This window comes from Melospiza melodia, chromosome 7, assembly GCF_035770615.1.
Source record: "Melospiza melodia melodia isolate bMelMel2 chromosome 7, bMelMel2.pri, whole genome shotgun sequence".
NCBI lineage: Eukaryota > Metazoa > Chordata > Aves > Passeriformes > Passerellidae > Melospiza > Melospiza melodia.
This window is the reverse complement of record NC_086200.1, coordinates 19,820,946-19,838,455: the sequence shown is the minus strand read 5'-3', so window position 1 is coordinate 19,838,455 and position 17,510 is coordinate 19,820,946.

The window sequence follows — 17,510 nt, the reverse complement described above, 5'->3', positions numbered from 1 at the left end:
TCAAATCAAAAGAATTTCAAATTTGCACTCCAAGTTTCTATGCCTAGATTTATGATTTCCTACACATATTAGATGAAAGGAAGGCCTTTTTTACTGAGGGAGTGCTGGAACACTGGAACAGGTTGCCCAGAGAAGTTGTGGATGTCCCATGCCTGAAAGTATTCAAGGTCAGCTTGGACGGGACTTGGAGCAGCAACAAAGGAGAAGCTTGATGGTAGAGAAACAAAGTTGGACTATAGAAGAAACTCGGATTGAAGTATAGGAGCAAGTTTTCTCTCAGCTCTTGGGGTAAATTCAAAGTTGTACAAAATGACATTTATCTGTGATATTCACTACTGTAACAGAAAGGTTCATGAAAACTGTACAGAAGATAGCAAATTTCAAAAGAGATAAGAATTACAGCATAAAATCCACGGGATGGGTTACAACATGAGACACTCTCTAAGAGAAAATCTCTGTGTTTCAGCACTTCATCATGGTAAGATTTCATGAAGTGCCAAAGAAGGCGGCAAAATATCATTCGGGACATTATTGACTGGAATTCAGCCTGGCCATTAGTAGGAACTGGCTTTGAACACATCATGTAGATATACCACACACACTTTCCCTTCACTGAAAAATGACTGTTTACAACCAATAAGCAATTGACGATCACAATTGATTGAAAGCATCTTAAACATGTCAAGTATTTCATTGTAGATGATCTGTGATCCAAATGCTTCTTCCACCTTAGAGAGGGACAGAACAATTCTTCCATATCATGATGGTTTAAAATTGTATCAACCAATGTTTTCTGCTGAAAAGATATCATCTATTTTTTTCTATTTTTGGAAGAAAATATTCCTAGACATACAACAGGTGAGAACTAAGTAATTTTAAAGAAACAAATGAAATGAAAGTATTCTGTAAATAGAATTAAATGAAAAGCTGTGTTTTAAATAGGAGCTAAATATTAAACAGAATTTTTGTACCAGGCATTTGAATTACTGCACCAGCTCTTTTGCCCATAAAGAGAGCATTTCAGTCTTTTCCTGCCTGCTGCCCCTTTGGAGACAGCTGTGGCCCTAGGATTTGCGTCTGAGGGAGAGCTCCATCCTTGGACCTCCTGATCTTTCCCAAGTGGCCAAATGGGGATGCACCAGCAGCACTGCTGGGAAGGTGCTGGCTCAGTGGCTGTTTTTTGAGACTGTGCCCCCCATATCAGCTTTATGTGTGTGTGTGTGGGGGGGGGTGCTCTGGTGGCTGTGGTTACACACTCACTGGCCTTGGCAGAGCACAAGTCGGAACCTTTGAAGGTTCCAGCTGCTGTGAGGCGCAGGAGGCAGAGCTGGTGCTAGGCACAGTGTGGTACTGTGCTGAGGGAAAGGTGAATACAGTTAATAATCCACCCTCAGCTAATCACTGAGGGCTGATGGGAGGCACAGGCTTGGTGGAGTGGCTCAGACACTGCGGCTCCGCCGTGCAAAGCAGCGTGGCTGAGCTGGTTGTTGGTCAGGTAAGGGCTCAAATATATTTCCTGCAACTTGCTCCAGCACAGTTCAGCCTGGAAAAAAGGCATTTTTCCAAGTGTAGGGGAGTCAAGCTCCAATAAATGTCAGCTGAGCGCTGGTGCTTGCTCCCCTGCATGAAGCCTCAGTGAGGCACCAGGGCCTCCTGTCAGCAGGAGGGGAAGGGAGATCAGAGTTGTTGGAAGAATACATGACTGAAGGCTGAGCACAGGGTTGGTGGTGCTTTGCGTGGCTCTTGCATGACATCCAGGCTGGGTGTTGCAGTGTGAGCTAACCTTTTGTTTTGCATCAGGCTTTATGCCAGAGCCAGCCCCAGGCTGCACATTTTCACCCAAATCCATTTTTGTTGTTGCAAGACTGCTATACCTGCCACTGGGTTTCAACCAGTGTTACCAGCAACACAGGTCTGTTGGTGTGAGTGAAACACCCACACAAGCTCTTTACAGCTTCAGCACAAATTGCAATACAGGAAAGAGGCCTTCTCCTCACAGCCCCAACAGATAAGGCTGAGTAAGAATCCCAAGCCAGGACAAACTTCTCTGCCATCCCTAACCCATGCCACACATAGATTGAGGGATAGGAGTTTGCAACAACTGGAAACTGCCCTTGACCCACTGCTTTACCTGGAGAGGATGCAGCTGTTCCAGCTGAGGGTTCCCACACGGCCACAATGGCTGGTCATGGTTCGGAGACGTTTCTGCTGCTCAACGTCCCATAGCTTATAGGGGCCTGAGTAAATATATGTATTGCAGTAAAAGATCTCTGTATTGTATAAGTGACCCTGCCCTGATTCTAGTTATTGTAAATGGGCTGCAGCTGCAATGTCCTTGATTGGGCAGTAGCCTGTGGAGGTGGCTGGGATAAAAGGGGGTGGGGCATTCAGGGAGGGCTGTAGAGGAGCCCTGGCTGAGAAGGAACAACAGCACTGCTGTGAAGAGCTGCTGTGAGAAAACCACCCAGAAGGTATGAGACCCTAGAAATATTATATACAACAATATAAATGAACAATAGCTGGAGAGGCAAAGTAAAAAGTTCTTCAGAAGAAACCAAATCCTGTTTCTATGCCCTAGGAACCTCACTGCACAGGCTCTGGCATTCAGCTTTCTCAGTAAGGGAACAGAGAAAATGTGTATCTCATGACCATAGCACAGAAGGTAACGCTGCTTATCAGAAAACGCCCAAATCAAACCCTGCCTTGCACACTGGGCAGTTCCACCCCACACCAGGGAAGACAAGTCAGGTGCATGGCATCCTTCCTCTGCCAGCCAAGGTTTTGTCCCCAGGCCCCACAGTTCTGTCAATCCCTTGAAAACACCTCTAGTTTTACTCCTGCATTCACCTGAATCTCAGCACTACTTGTGCCAACAGCAAGGTAGTCTCCTTCTTTAATCCATGATGCAGAGGAAATGTAAACATCTGGATGCTCCGTCTGCAGCAGGGGGATAATCTCCCTAGTAGCGTGATTCCACAGATAAACAGTGTCATCCAGAACCACTGCCAGGAAGTTCTGGGAGCTCCAGTCTATGAGATTCAGATCTACACTTTGAAAGAGCAATGCAGGTCACACCATGATGGCTAGAGAGCCCTGCCCTTCACCCGTGCTGCTGCAGCAGGTGTGGGTGCACACGTGCACACACACACGTGCAGGTGAGGGGCAGCCTTCTGAGTGTCACTATGCCCAGCTGCTGGGGCCAGGTACCCTGCTCCAAGGCATCTACACTGTGCCCTAGACCACTGTGCCTGTAAGGCCACACAGGGACACTCCAGAAGTGGTCTGTGCTAGCCTGGGTACACAAAATAATACAGACAGCCCAGTTACACTGTCCTAGAAACAGCAATCCAGTGCAGAATGTTCTGGATGCCCAGCACTCAACCCTGTAGCCTACTTACAGTAGTCGTTGAATATCTCTGGTGCATCCAAGACCCGTTCTGGCTTTGAGGGAATATATCTGCTCTTCTTCCTGCTCAATCCAGGTGCCATTTTCAGACTGTAGAGCACTTTCAGGTTATTCTGATAGTCTGTGTGCAGGGGAACAGGTTTGTTAACCTGAGTTAGTTTCCTCCCAGCTGAGTGCTGCTCACCCAACTAGGAATCCCTTGGAGTGAAAATAAAGTCCTAAGAGAAACACTCACAAGCCTGCAGTGCACTAAAATCACTGGCAGAATGAACTGCTGAGCAGGGGTGAGCTACAATTTCCTCATTCATGGAAACAAATTTAACAAACATTTGGGTTTTTGAATCCCATTATATTTAGTTGCAGTTTAAGCTAGAAAGTGCACAGCAGAGGCTTTGATGCTCTTACAGACTTCATGAACGTTTGGAACCTGCAGTACCGGTAGCTGTCACCGACATCTTTCCATAAAAATCCTTTCTTTAGGATTTTTCCCCCTTCTGAGAAGCTGTGGCCTCAGCAACAAAAGGTAAACAATGGTTATCTGCTGCTGGGGAATGCAACAGGTGGATGCATGATCAGTCTTGGGTGAATGTTTGGATTTACTGACCACTCACAGCGGAGCTGGGTCTCACCCTCTGCTGAGAAACAGCCCTTTGTTTATTCATTCTTTTCCTATTCTTAGCTTAGCTAGCTTCTGAGAACTTTCCTTCTATTTCTTTTAGTATAGTAATAATGTAATATATATCATAAAATATTAAATCAAGCCTTCTGAACATGAGGTCAAGATTCTCATCTCTCTCTCCACCCTGAAGACCCTTGCAAGCCCTGTGACAGGTGACCAACTGGCAGTCATAGCAACTCTCCTAAATAAATTCACTTTAACTGTTATGCCCTCCCTCGACCTCAGGAACCTTAAGAAAGGAGACTCCAGCCTGTACAGCTCTCAGAAACCAGTTGATTTCTCCTGTGACCACACACAGAGCCTCTGTGTTGCTGTTCCCCTGACCTGATCCCTCCTGCTGATTCAGCTCACACGGAGCCTGTATCATACCTTCTGGAGCATTCTGTGGTTTTCCTCTGAGGTGGAGGATCTTTGCCTCTTCCACATCAAAACCGTTCTGATTCACTGCCCAGGCTTTCTGTTGCTCCTACAGAGACAAATCACCCTCAGTGCAATGCATTTAAAACAATTCCCACACTACAATTTAAACAGACATCTAAGTCCCCTTCTCTTAGAATCTGAAGATGTTTGACTGTGCTGCAAGGGTCAGTCACACAGAGGCAGGTCAAAGCAGTTTTCCTCAGACTTTCATACATTGTCCTGCTCACATTTTCAAACAATGGCAAATTCAGTGTCATTGCCAGAGGGAAAAGCCACAGCCACAAAGCGACCAAATGCTTCACAAACAGATTTCAGAACACAGTGTAAAACATTCCAGAAGTGTTCCCTGTGGAGACCTTGTCCTAGAATAGCTACCACCAGCAGTTTCACTTTGCATAGGCTTACAGCTTTGTGTTTTTGTTGCCTGCTACATTTTAAAGCCTCGTTAGTCAAAAGCTAAATTTTGCTACCAGAAGCAGCATAGGCTTCGAGTGCATGGCAGTCTCTACAGCTTCAGTCTCGTCCTAGGCTCCTGAAGCCCAGAGCTGCAAGTAGTGATGGCTGGGACTTGTCAGTGCCGTGTGCCCCCTTGATAGAACCTATTGTTCACTGCTCTGTAAAGGGGCAGGAAGGCGTAGCAGTTATTGAAGTAATTGTAACTTAGCAACATGCTCACCTTCTTGGTAGGGGAATCCTCAGCAGGGTCATTCTCTTTGGTTAGGAGGAAATTTGCCATCTCCATCTGCATAGTGCTGCGTTTGGGAATGTAGCGATCCCCCCCAGCCTTTGTGGGGGTGCTTTGAATTTTGGATCCAGATTTACCTGCATTCACATATGAAAATATTGTCTTACAGCTATTTAACAGCCTGTATTCGAGCTTTCACGGGAGCAAACCCAACACTCTTCCACATCACACCCACCAGACAAGTAGGACTCTGAGGTCTCATGCCACCCAGTCCCAACTAACTTATATTTTCCTCCCTGCCACCAAGTTGGTTAGGGACTGTGTGGTGCAACTCCTTGGGTCTAGTGCAACAATTCCAGAGTCCAGAGATAAGGGGAAGATACAAAAACGCTCACAGGATGTAAAGCTGTCAGCTGACAGTCCTGCCCACACTCGTCCTAGCATACAGCTGTGCCAGCAAGGCTCAGCTGGCCGAACAGCAGCTGGCCAGCCCCAGTGCTCAGAGCTCTGCCCCTCATGCTGGCAAGGAGGTGGGTGGCTGTCAGGAGCACAGCCCACCTCCTCCTGCCTGAGCAGCAGCCGGTAGGGCAGCGTGGCAGGGAGCCCAGGGCCCCATGGCTACGGACAAGCAGCCTGGGCGAGGTCCCGCACTCAACCTCTGCCGCCGGTGGCCGGCGCTCACCGGGTGTCTTGGACGGCGTCTTGCTGGGGCTGTGGGAGCGACATGCCGGCTTTATGGGGGACACGCCGACAGGGCTGGGCCCGGGGCCGCTCTCCTTGGCCTTGCGCTGCCATGGCGCAGGCGGCGCGTTCGGGATCAGCGTGTCCAGCTTCAGCAGCCCGTGCAGGTCCGCCTCGAACAGGAACTGCGCCGTGGTCCTGCGGGCGGGCAGGGTGAGCCGTGCCCACCGGCCGGGCTGAGCCTACTCCGACTGCCCCGCCGGCCTCCCCACCACCGGACCGTGCAAGCGCTCCAGCTGCTCCTCCCCACTAAGGGACACCCCCACTCTCCCCAGCCGCTCCTCGGGACACCCCATCAGCCGATACGCCCTCCCTCCGCTTCTCGGGGGTCCTTGATCAGGCAGCACCCCTTCCAGCCGCTCTTTGGGGCTTCTTCCGATAAGCAACATTCTCCCTTCCCCTGCCTTTCAAGGGCAATCTCGTCCCTGCTCTTTCTCCTCCCCACCGTGCTTTGCCTCTGCCCTGTGCCCCTGGGGCTGCTCTTGGCCAGGCAGCCTCAGTGGGAGCCAGCACTGGCTGCAGGCCCAGCAGGGCCCCGGGACAAGGCCCAGCATTTAGGAGGCCAATGAAAGCTCTGGGCAGCAGCAGAACCCTCAGCAGAGTTCTTTGGACAATCAAGGACTGGCCACCCCTACACTGCAACCTCACTGGGAATGTTTTCTGTCTGACGTAGACTTTCAAAAGAAGCTGTCTGAGGGAAAGGTGAACTAAACACTCACTCTTTTCTCTTCCAGCAAGTCCATATTCGGACACAGCATAAGATGAAGATAAGCTGCAAAACAAGCAGGCCTGCCAGTAACCCTAGCCAGAAGCCTGTTCCCTGACAGAAACCCCTTCCAAGGCCCTTCTGGGAATCAGGAACATGTGCTGTGGTTCCAGCTGCACCTGTGGGAGCAATGGGGAGCGTCAGCCCGTGCTGTGCTGCACTGCTGAGCTGGCAGCACGGTGGATGCGGGCAGGACGTTCTCCATTTCCCCAGAGCTGGGGCCTGCAGGCACCTTGCTGCCCCTTGGCACAGGCTGTGCCACCCAACAAAGCCCAGCAGGCCGGGAGGAGAGCCCGGGCGCAGCAGGAAGCTGAGAGAAGGCCCTGCTCTAGAATGGAGGGAGTTCCACCAGAAGCAAACAATGATGGTAATTTGAAGACATTCCCACTGTGCTCAAAATTTGTCTGAGAAGATTAGGACGTGAGCTTGTCAAAAATCCCAGGAAATATCTGGGAAAAGGTTTTATGTATGTTGGTTGTGACTAGGTACAAAGCTCCTGTGGGAAAAGAGCCTCTGCAGCAGGCTGGCTGGCTGAAGGGGTCTTACTTCTTCCTAGAATAAAGATTACCACTGAAATGCAATTTTATTTTTTATTGTATATGGGGAAAATATTTTCCAGACCTCTAAAACCAGTTTCAAAAATACAGATGTGTTGTGGAAAAAGGAATGAAACATATGAGGATTTCTCTACACAAGAGATATTTCTAAATATTTTTAAAAATGAGAAGTGAAGACAAAATGAGGTCATTTTTTTGGATTCTAAAACTACTTTAAAAAATCTTTAAGTACTATAGGAATTGGGAAGAAATATTTGGGGGTGTCTGTCTACAGAAAAAATATTTTGAAATATTTCTACAAATTTCTAATATCTAAAAGTGAAAAATTAAGAAAATGGGTTTGCTTTTTCTCGGGAGCCCCATGCTGCTGCCTGCCCACTGGGCTCCCCCAGCCCTCGGGACCCCGCCGCTGGTCACAGCAGCCCCTGCCTGGCTCCTGCCTGCCCACACCGTGGGCATCCACGGCTGCTCCTGGCCATGGAGCTCAGCCAGTGGTGCTGCCGGCCGGGCTTTGCTGCTGCTGCCACCCAAACACTGGGGTGATGGCACCTTCCCTTTAGTGCAACTAAAGAAAGGGCCATCACCTAGCCTGGCAGAGAGCGGGGATAACTTCAGTGTTGTTTAGAGGGCAGGCCCAGGGGGCTCAGGGGCAGAGGAAGGGACATGTTGGACTCAGGAGGGGCAGGAGGGTGCTGGGCTGCTCCTGGGGTCTATAGAAGAAGTCGGGACAGGACAGAGGAGGATTAAAAAGGAGATGGAAGTAGCTTGGGGATATACATGGGGAGAGGAGGTGGCAGTGGGATATCCAGGAGAATAGGAGATTTCCTTGTCGATGGCTGTTCTGCAGTCTTCTTCTCAGAACTCATGACAGGGCTGCCCAGGCCCTTCTAACTGCTGGAGGAGGTGCTCCTGCTGTTTGGGTGTGACATGCAGCCACCATCTTAAAACTCCTGTCCAGAGGTGGAACTGTGGAAAGAAGAGGTGGCTGGGGCCCCAGCTGCCAGTGGCACACAGGGAGCCTCCTGCACAGCCGGGCCCAGAGCTGGCAAAGCTCCCCAGCACGGCTGGAGCTGCTGGCACAGCTTGGCCCAGCTGCACAGCTGTCCCTCAAGGCCCCGGCCCGCAGGGCACGGCTCTGGGCAGGCTCCCTGGCCAGGAGCGGGCCCCAGAGCGCCTCTGCCTTTCAAGGGCAATCTCATCCCTGCTCTTTCTCCTCCCCACCGTGCTTTGCCTCTGTCCTGTGCCCCTGGGGCTGCTCTTGGCCAGGCAGCCTCAGTGGGAGCCAGCACTGGCTGCAGCCCCAGTGGGCCCCCCCGGACAAGGCCCAGCAATTAGGAGGCCAATGAAAGCTCTGGGCAGCAGCAGAACCCTCAGCAGAGTTCTTTGGACAATCAAGGACTGGCCACCCCTACACTGCAACCTCACTGGGAATGTTTTCTGTCTGACGTAGACTTTCAAAAGAAGCTCTTTGAGGGAAAGGTGAACTAAACACTCACTCTTTTCTCTTCCAGCAAGTCCATATTCGGACACAGCATAAGATGAAGATCAGCTCCAAGACAAGCAGGCCTGCCAGTAACCCTAGCCAGAAGCCTGTTCCCTGACAGAAACCCCTTCCAAGGCCCTTCTGGGAATCAGGAACATGTGCTGTGGTTCCAGCTGCACCTGTGGGAGCAATGGGGAGCGTCAGCCCCTGCTGTGCTGCACTGCTGAGCTGGCAGCACGGTGGATGCGGGCAGGACATTCTCCGTTTCCCCCAGAGCTGGGGCCTGCAGGGACCTTGCCACCCCGTGGCACAGGCTGTGCCACCCAACAAAGCCCAGCAGGCCGAGAGGAGAGCCCGGGGGCAGCGCAGCTTTTTGGGCAGTCGCTGCTTGGAGGGACACGGGCCACAGCCATCCCTGAGCAGCCCCTGCCAGCCCTGGCCCTCCCTGCCCCGTGACAGCTCCCCCCGCCCCAGGGCACAGAGTCAGGCCCTGTCAGCACCCAGTGCAGCCCCTGCCCAGTCAGGAGCCAAGGCTGGCTCTGGCCCTGGGCTCGCGGCAGGGCTCCCGCTCGGGGCTGCTCCTGTGCCTAGGGCCTCTGGGCACTCAGGGCCAGCTCCAGAGCAGCTGCAGCGGGAGGGACATTGGTGCACGAGTCCCCTTTTCCCAGGGCTCTGAACGAGCTCCAAAGGCACCTCCAGCTTTGCCGGGCTGTGCAAGGGAGGCCCTGGTAGAAGAAGAAGAGCTGCAGCCACACAGCTCTGCCAATGGCTGAGCCCTGCTGAGCCTGGCACAGCAATTACCTTCTGTGCCTGTGCCCATGCCTGTGTTTGGCTCGGACTTCCTTCCTGCAGCAGGGGCTGCCAATCGGCCTCTGCTTTGTTGGGGAAACACCTCCTTCTGTCCTAACTTTTGGCCCATCACTTGAGAAACAAAAAGTACACCTTAAAAGATGGAGAAATTCTCCATTTCTTTAATGGCATGTTCAGAACGTCATGCTTATGCAAAATCGGATAAAATCAACAAATCATCTGGGCTTTTTCAGCTGGGCCATGGCCCACCGTCCTTCAAACACCTGCCAGTGCTGAGCAGAAGTTGTGAGTGGATCGTGCAGGGTGAGGGCACACACATGCATGGCTCTGTCCTGGCACCTGCAGCGATGCCCCCCTGGCCGAGCTTTGGGCTCTGAGCTGGCAGGTCTCACAGGGAAAAGGCCTTGGCGTACCCTCACCATCTCCCAGAGGCTCAATCCTGAACATGGGCTGGGAAGCCAGATCACCTTTAGCAACAGGCTCAGCTGCAAAGAAAGGCAGGACACAACAGCTCCAATGGCACTGCTGAAGATTCTCCTTCAGGCCCGAGTGGCAGTGAGGGCACCTGGGTGATTGGTGCCCTCCAAGGCATTCCCTTGGCTCTGCCTTCCACTCAGGAGCAGGGCCAGGGGGACCTCGTGCCTGCAGTGGCCCCACACTGGGATGGAAGGAGCCCCTTGCGGGGCAGTCGGGGCAGAAAGGACTCCCTGGAGCAGCCAGCAGCTTGAAACCCAGCCCCAGGCAGGGCCAGGGCTTAGCAGTGGCAGCAGAAGCAGCTCGGGCTCCCTGGGGGCTGCAAAGGAGCTGAGAAAGGCTCAGCCCCCAGGCACAGTCCTGGGCCCAGCCCCTTCCCTCTCTGCTCTTCTCTGTGGCTGCACAGAGCACACAGAAGGACACAGTGGCATTGCACACGGGAGGAGGATGGACAGCTAAATGCCCCTTCCTCCCACTGACAGCGATCCTGTGGGATCCCTCAGGGCTCCAGAAGGGAGCAGGGTAAGGTTTCCAGAACTGATCTACCTTCAGTGAAATTTAAGGGAACTGGCTCATGGTAAGCTCTTGGCATACTGACACAGATTATTCTGTCAGGAAAGGTACATTCAGAACATGCCTCCAACATCTGGCAAGGTCTTCAAAGCACCATTCACCAGCATTTCCAAGTAATCCAAGTCATGATCCCAGTCGAGGAGGGATCACAGATGCTACAGAACCATTTCCATGGTGTGTTGGGATCCCCTTCTCCCTTGGGGAATTGGGGACTGCAAGGGGGTGGGGTAAGGCTGTGGGAGCCTGTGGCTCCTGGTCACTCTGTACGCTCTTTGCAGGTCCTGTGCAACATGCCTGGAGGGGCAGCTGGAGCAGCCCAGGGCCCTGGGGCTCTCTCCCTGCCACACAGGAAACCCTCACTAAATGCTTGGGGAAATCTGCAGTGCCACAGCTGTCACTCCCAACCTCCGTCCCTCCCTCCTGCTTGCCCACCTGCCCATGGAACAGCTCCCACATCACATGGGCACATAGCCAGGCCCTCTCAGGACACACTGGAGCCTTGCTCTCCCCCTCTGCCCTTTCCCCACCACGGGCACCCTGTGCAGCCGCTCCCAGGTTTCGGGACATGTCTCCCACGGAGGGAGCCCAGCAGGACAGCTCAGTACCCGAGTGCCCTGAGCCTGCTCGGGACAATTCCTCTGGGCTGTGCCCATCTTATCCGGGCTGTGCCCGCAGTGCCAAGCAGCAGAGAGGGCAGCTCAAGCCTCAGCAGGGCTCAGGCCCAGAAGCACAGCAACTACCTCCTGTGGCTGTGTCTGGCATCGCCTCCCTTCCTGCAGGAAATGCCACCTTCAATAGAGCCCCTCTGTCCATCCCTTGAGAAAGGAAGAGGCACAGCTGGATCAGATGGAATCATTGCACATCCAGGAGGTGGCCTGTTCAGGAGGCAATACTTGTCCAAAACATGGATAAGGATCAGGAAAATTGATCTTGGAAGGGCATTAAACCAAGAAACAAGTACTTCAAAACCCCTGGAGGTGGCTGCCATGGTGAGTTCCCTGAGGTGTCAAAGGCCAAGCCACACCCATGGCTGCTTTCCCTGAGGTGTCACAGCTGCAGCCCCAGCCCCATGGCCGGGTTTCCTGAGGGCTGGCAGTCCCAGTCTCGCTCCATGGCTGGTTTCCTGAGGTGTCACAGTCCCAGTCCCATTCCATGGCCGGTTTCCCTGAGGGCTGACAGCCCCGGTCCCGCTCCATGGCCAGTTTCCCTGAGGTGTCACAGTCCCAGTCCCGCTCCATGGCCGGTTTCCTGAGGTGTCACAGCCCCAGCCTCACTCCATGGCCGCTTTCCCTGAGGTATCACAGCCCCAGCCCCACTCCATGGCCAGTTTCCCTGAGGTGTCACAGCCCCAGCCCCACTCCATGGCCAGTTTCCCTGAGGTGTCACAGCCCCAGCCCCGCTCCATTGCCAGTTTCCCTGAGGGCTGACAGCCCCAGTCCCGCTCCGTGTCCGCTTTCCCTGAGGTGTCACAGCCCCAGTCCCGCTCCGTGTCCGCTTTCCCTGAGGTGTCACAGCCCCAGCCCCACTCCATGGCCAGTTTCCCTGAGGTGTCACAGCCCCAGCTCCGCTCCATGTCCGGGTTTCCTGGTCGCTTTGAGGTGCTGTTCCTCTCTCTCTGTGGAGAAAGTAGAGGCCAAGGAGCTTGCAGAGCAAGCCCAGAGCCACGAGGGCTCTACTGCCTGCTCAGCCCTGTGTGAGCTCTGCTCCTTCATGCCTTCTCCTCCCGTTGTCAGGTCACACTGACACTCGGCCTGAGCCCAGTGTTCCCTTTTGGGGCCAAGGGAAATCTCTGCTCCTGCCTCTGGCACAGGGTGCTCTGCCAGCAGGTCAGGGAAGGAGACAGCCCTGGAGAGAGGCATGAGCAGTGGAGGAAAGCCAACATCACTGCAGTCTTGCAAAAGGGCACCAAGAAAGAGCCAGGAAACTGCAGGGCCATCAGCCTCAGCTCCATCCCCAGAAAGGTGACAGAACAGCTCCTCTTGGATGCCATCTCTAAGCCTGTGGAATAACAGGAATGGAAACCATGCTTGACCAATCCCATAGCCACCTGTGCTGCAGTGACTGGCTGGGCTTGTGAGGGGAGAGCAGTGGTTGTTGCCAGCTGGGACTTCAGCAAGGCTTTGTCCCTGCCTCCCATAACAGGCCCCTGAGGCAGCTCAGGGACAGTGGGGCAGAGAAGTGGACAGGGGAGCTCCAAACTCAGGTAGCTGTGAGCTCAGGGCGCCGTGCTGGGCCCAGCCTTGTTTGCCTTATTCCCCAGTGACCTGGCAGAAGGGACAGAGTGTTCCCTCAGTGTTTGCTGATGGGACAGAATTGGGAGCAGGGCCTGAGGCACCACAAGGCTCTGCTGCCCTTCAGTGAGACCTGGAGAGGCTCGAGAGTTGGGCAGAGAGGAACCTAATGAAGTTGCACTGGGAAAAGCCTCTAGAAGAGCTTCAGGCTTTGTAATTACCAGGCAACAGAAGTGTTTTAGTATAGTGGAGTCTATAACGTTGTCTTGTAATGTCCAGTCAGGGAAACCACTGCGTCTCTGTATGTCATAGGACCAGTCACTTGTATGTATGTCAAGAAAGTCTTTGGGAGAAACATGAATGAATTCAGAAACTTCCCCTGATATTATTTTGGATGTTCACGATTTTCTGGAATGCTGGGTGAAGTGTAAGGATGCCAAAAGGAAAGTGAAAGCAAACCAATAAATCTTTAAAAACTCAGAAGCCTCTCCTGTCTGTTCCTTGAAGAAGTTGCCAAACAATGTCACTTTTGCAATCCTTGGAAAGATCTTATAGGAAAAAGCATTGGCCAAAAGTGCTGCCCTGTGTTTCTGAACAGCAACATGCATTTTGTGTTGATGCAAGGTTTGTACCAGGGTTTGGGGTTTTTGTGTGTGCTTTGAATGTGAGCCTTTGCAGGACTATTAATAATTAGACCATGTACTGAAGAGAACATGTTACTGTGTTGTGCTGTTCAGTGCTGAAGAGGGTTGAGACAGAGCAGGTAGCTCTGTGTCTGTGTGTAATTGCATGAGCAGCACGGGAGCAGTGCCCAGGGCCTGGAGAAGCAAACGGGTTCCCGGTGCTGAGGACAAGGTGTCCAGAGCTCGGGATTGTCCGGCCAAGCTCTTCTGGCTCCTTGTGCTTCGAGACCTAGCCGGGAGCCCTGCAGAGCCCCGGGTGCAGCTTCCTAACTTCCCCCCTCTTCCTCTGCCTCCTCCCTGCCTCCAGGGTAAAGGCGCTCCCTGGCATTGCACTGGCTGTGCCTCCCTCCTAGACCAGTGAAGGGATCGTTTCCCAGCCAAGGTGGCTCTCCCATGGAGACAGGAAAATGGGCAAACTCCTGCTGCCCCAGCATCAGGCAGGTGCAGTGTGTCCTTGCCTGTCAGTCCCTGCCCTGCTTCCCAGAGATGCCACTGATTGTTCCACAAGTCATGGATCTGCATTTCCAGGAGCATGTTTGCAAAGACACGAAAGAGAAAAATTGACAAGAATTGTTTGTGCTTCTCTTCCTAATTTTTTCCAATGTATTTTCTAGTAGGAAAGCATGGACCAAACTGGCAAAGTTCCTATAATGTAGGAAAAGCATCCTCCTGTATTTGACTTGAGTTGAGGACAGTTGCAAGCTCTCCTGTCAAATGTACACAGAAAATTCTCAGTGAATTTTCTGTCTTTCTGCTGAGTCAGTATAAAAGATGACGCTTCTCAGAAGCTTAATACTAATTTTTCCATTTATATGGAAAGTCAAAGTTGTTAGTTCATATGATGGCAGGATAACGGAGGCAGCTGTGGTGGTGTCCAGGTTTATCTCCTGTACCCAATGGTGATCAGCAGCAGCATCAAATCAGGTTCATCTTAGTTTTCTGCAGACAGGTCTTGATGAAAACATCAGTTCACCTAGAGCAGGGTTTGAATCCCTGTAGTGCAGCTGACTCTGCACGGGCTCTCTGGGCCACCGCCTGCCAGGGGCAGGAGCAGAAATTTCCCTTGGCCGGGGCCGGAGCCCTAGTGTGGCAGTGCCTGAACAGCACCTCCCTGCCTACAGTACCACCCTGGATGGCTGCCCCAGGGCCTGGCATTTGACCCTGCACTTGCTGCAGGAGTCCTGGCCCTGCTTCCACCCTGAGCAAACGCTCGGACCATTTTAGAAGCTCGGTGCCCAAGGGGGCCGCCACAAGTGGTTGCCAGGGACCTGGGGCCATGGCTGCCCCGATTTTGGGTACACGGTGCTGATGTCAGAGTGGCCATTGTGACCTGTGCCACCAAGGCCACAAAAGGGAACGCGGGGCTCAAGCCGAGTGTCAGTGCGACCTGACAACGGGAGGAGAAGGTAGGGCGGGGATGTGGCTGCCCAGGGACCAGAGGGGCCCCACACCTCGGGGCTCTGGGCCTGTGCTGCAGGCTCACCTGCCTCTCCCTTCCCAAAATCACAGAATCAGCAGAGGAACAGCCAGAGGACACTGCAGTGTTACTCAAGGCGACGACGGGAGGAGAAACAGACAGGAGCAGGGCTCACGCAGGGCTGAGCAGGGAGTAGAGCCTCGTGGTTCTGGGCCTGTTCTGCAAACTCCCCCCCCCCCCCCTTCTTTCTCCCATAGACAGAGAGGAACAGCACCTCGAAGTGACCACGTCCTTCGAGGAGATAGACTCAGCGTAGACAGCCGCCATGTCTGACAGAAAGCAGGAGGGTCCTGGTGCCAGGGAGCCAGGTGAAGGCAAAGCAGCTCTCTGATAGCTTGGCCCAGGGGCTCTTGTGGTAGCAGGCAGCGTGGGGATCAGAACAGAGGCAGGGGGAGGCAGGAGCTGCTCGGTCATGCCAGGGCTGGGAGCCTCCTTCCTGCCCAAGTGGGGCCCAGCTGGGCCAGGGGGCAGCTCCTGGGACAGCCGTGCCCGCAATGGCCCCTGCTCTGCAAGGCCTCCAGCGCTGCCCATCAGCCAGGCAGGGACAGAGCAGCCTTGGGGCCGATGCTGCTGCAGGCTCAGAGCCCCGCACAGCTGCTCATGCCCGGTGCCATTGGCTCTGTCCCCTGCAGCCTGCATGCTGTGTCGCCGTGCCGAGGCTGACCCGGACATATGCGGTGACAAACTGCAGAAGGGTGGGCTCTGTGCCCACGTGTTCTGCATGGTGAGTGGCTCCGGGCGCTCCCTCCACCTTTGCAATGGGCAGCTCCTCCCGCCCCCTCCTCATCAGCTTCTCCCTTTGGCTGCAGTTCTTCGCCACTCTACTATTTCGGCAAGAGACGGACCGCGGGGGACTCATGGACTTTCTCCCTCGAGATCTCCTAATTGCAGTGCGGCGGGCGGCACAGAAGGTGAGAGCCTGACAAGAGCAGGGAGATTTGTGCCTGGCGAGGTTTGCCAGAGCTTAGCCCAGACTGCAGGAAAGAAAGGCCGGCCCAACAGTCGGGACAAAGTCTGGCTCCCAGCAGCTCTGGCACAGAGGCCCTGGCACAGCAGCCTCCCTCCTCCAGCTGGCGGCTCTGTGGGCTGGGAGCCGGCAGCGGCCACGTCCTGCGCCCTGCCCTTAGCCCTGGGGCTGCCTGGGGAGGCCTCGAGGCTGCTGCTGCTGCTGCTGCTGCTGCTGATGCAGCTGCTTGGCTCTTTCCAGCGCTGCTGCGTCTGCGGCCAGAGCGGGGCAACCATCATGTGCTGCAGGGAGAACTGTGACAGATGGTTCCACTTGCCCTGTACCAAGGAGGGCGGCTGTGTCAATCTATACGTTACTCCGTTCAGGTACCTCATCTCTCTTTATGGCCACCCCTGGGGAATGATCCAGCATTTCTCACTTTCCCCATCCCTTTGCCCCCAGCTCTTTCTGCCCTGAGCACCGTCCAGAGCAGGAGGTGGATGCGACTCCTGAGCCGGACACCGTTTGCCCCATCTGCATGGAACCTGTGGAGGACAGAAAGACCTTCACAACATTGGTGTGCCCAGCGTGCAAAAAGGCCTGGTTCCACAGGGACTGCATCCAGGTAGGAGCCCTCCCCTGAGCCCTGGGGCACAGCAGGTGCTCAGCAGCAGCAGCAGCAGGGCCTCGCTCACCCTGCCTGTGTTTGCCCTGCAGGGACAGGCCTTGCGCGCTGGTGCTTTCTATTTCCAGTGCCCCCTGTGCAGAGACAGTGGGGAATTCCCTGTTGAAATGTTCATCTTGGGGATCCGAGTCCCCTTCAGGTTGGTGTCCTTCTGCCTGGCCCACCAGCCAGGAGGGTGCAAGTGCTGTGCTGTGCCAGGCCCTGCCCCAGGAGCCCTGGCCCTGCCCTGTCCTGTGAGTCTGGGCTTCAGCTTCACCCCCAACTTGGAAAAGTGCTGGAGAAAGAGCTGGGACACCCTGGACCTCCGTGAGGGAGAGCAGCAGAAATTCATCATCTCTTCCTTTCTCCATCAGACAGCCAACGTGGGAGGACAACGATGCCTTCGCAGATCTAGGAGTGAGGCACGGCCAATGCAATGCCAGGGATTGCCTTTACCCTGGGGGCAGGGAGGAGGCAGAGGAACAGGGGTAAGTTGGGAAGCTGCACCTGGGGCTCTGCAGGGAACCTGTGTCTCGACAAGGGCTCAAAGCAGGAAGAAGCAGAAGCGCTTGGCTAGACAACCACGTGCTGGTACACTTTTTGTTCTCAGTGCTATGAGCTTGTTTGCCTCCCCAGGCCCTGGCAATTGCTCCTGTGCTCCTCCTGTGCTGCTGAGGGCACCCACAGGCGCTGCTCTGGCCTGAGGAACAGCACACAGAGATGGGAGTGTGACAGCTGTGCTGGGCTCGGAACATGTATGAGTCAAAGTCCCCGGTGTCCCTGGGCTAGGGCAGTGCCCAGGCCGGGCTTGGCAGAGCGCAGCATCCACTGCTGGAGGGCTGGAGGCACTGCTCTGGCCTGGCCTGGCCGGGGCCTGGGTGATCTTTGACATTCCTGCTTGCCCTTACAGCCTCC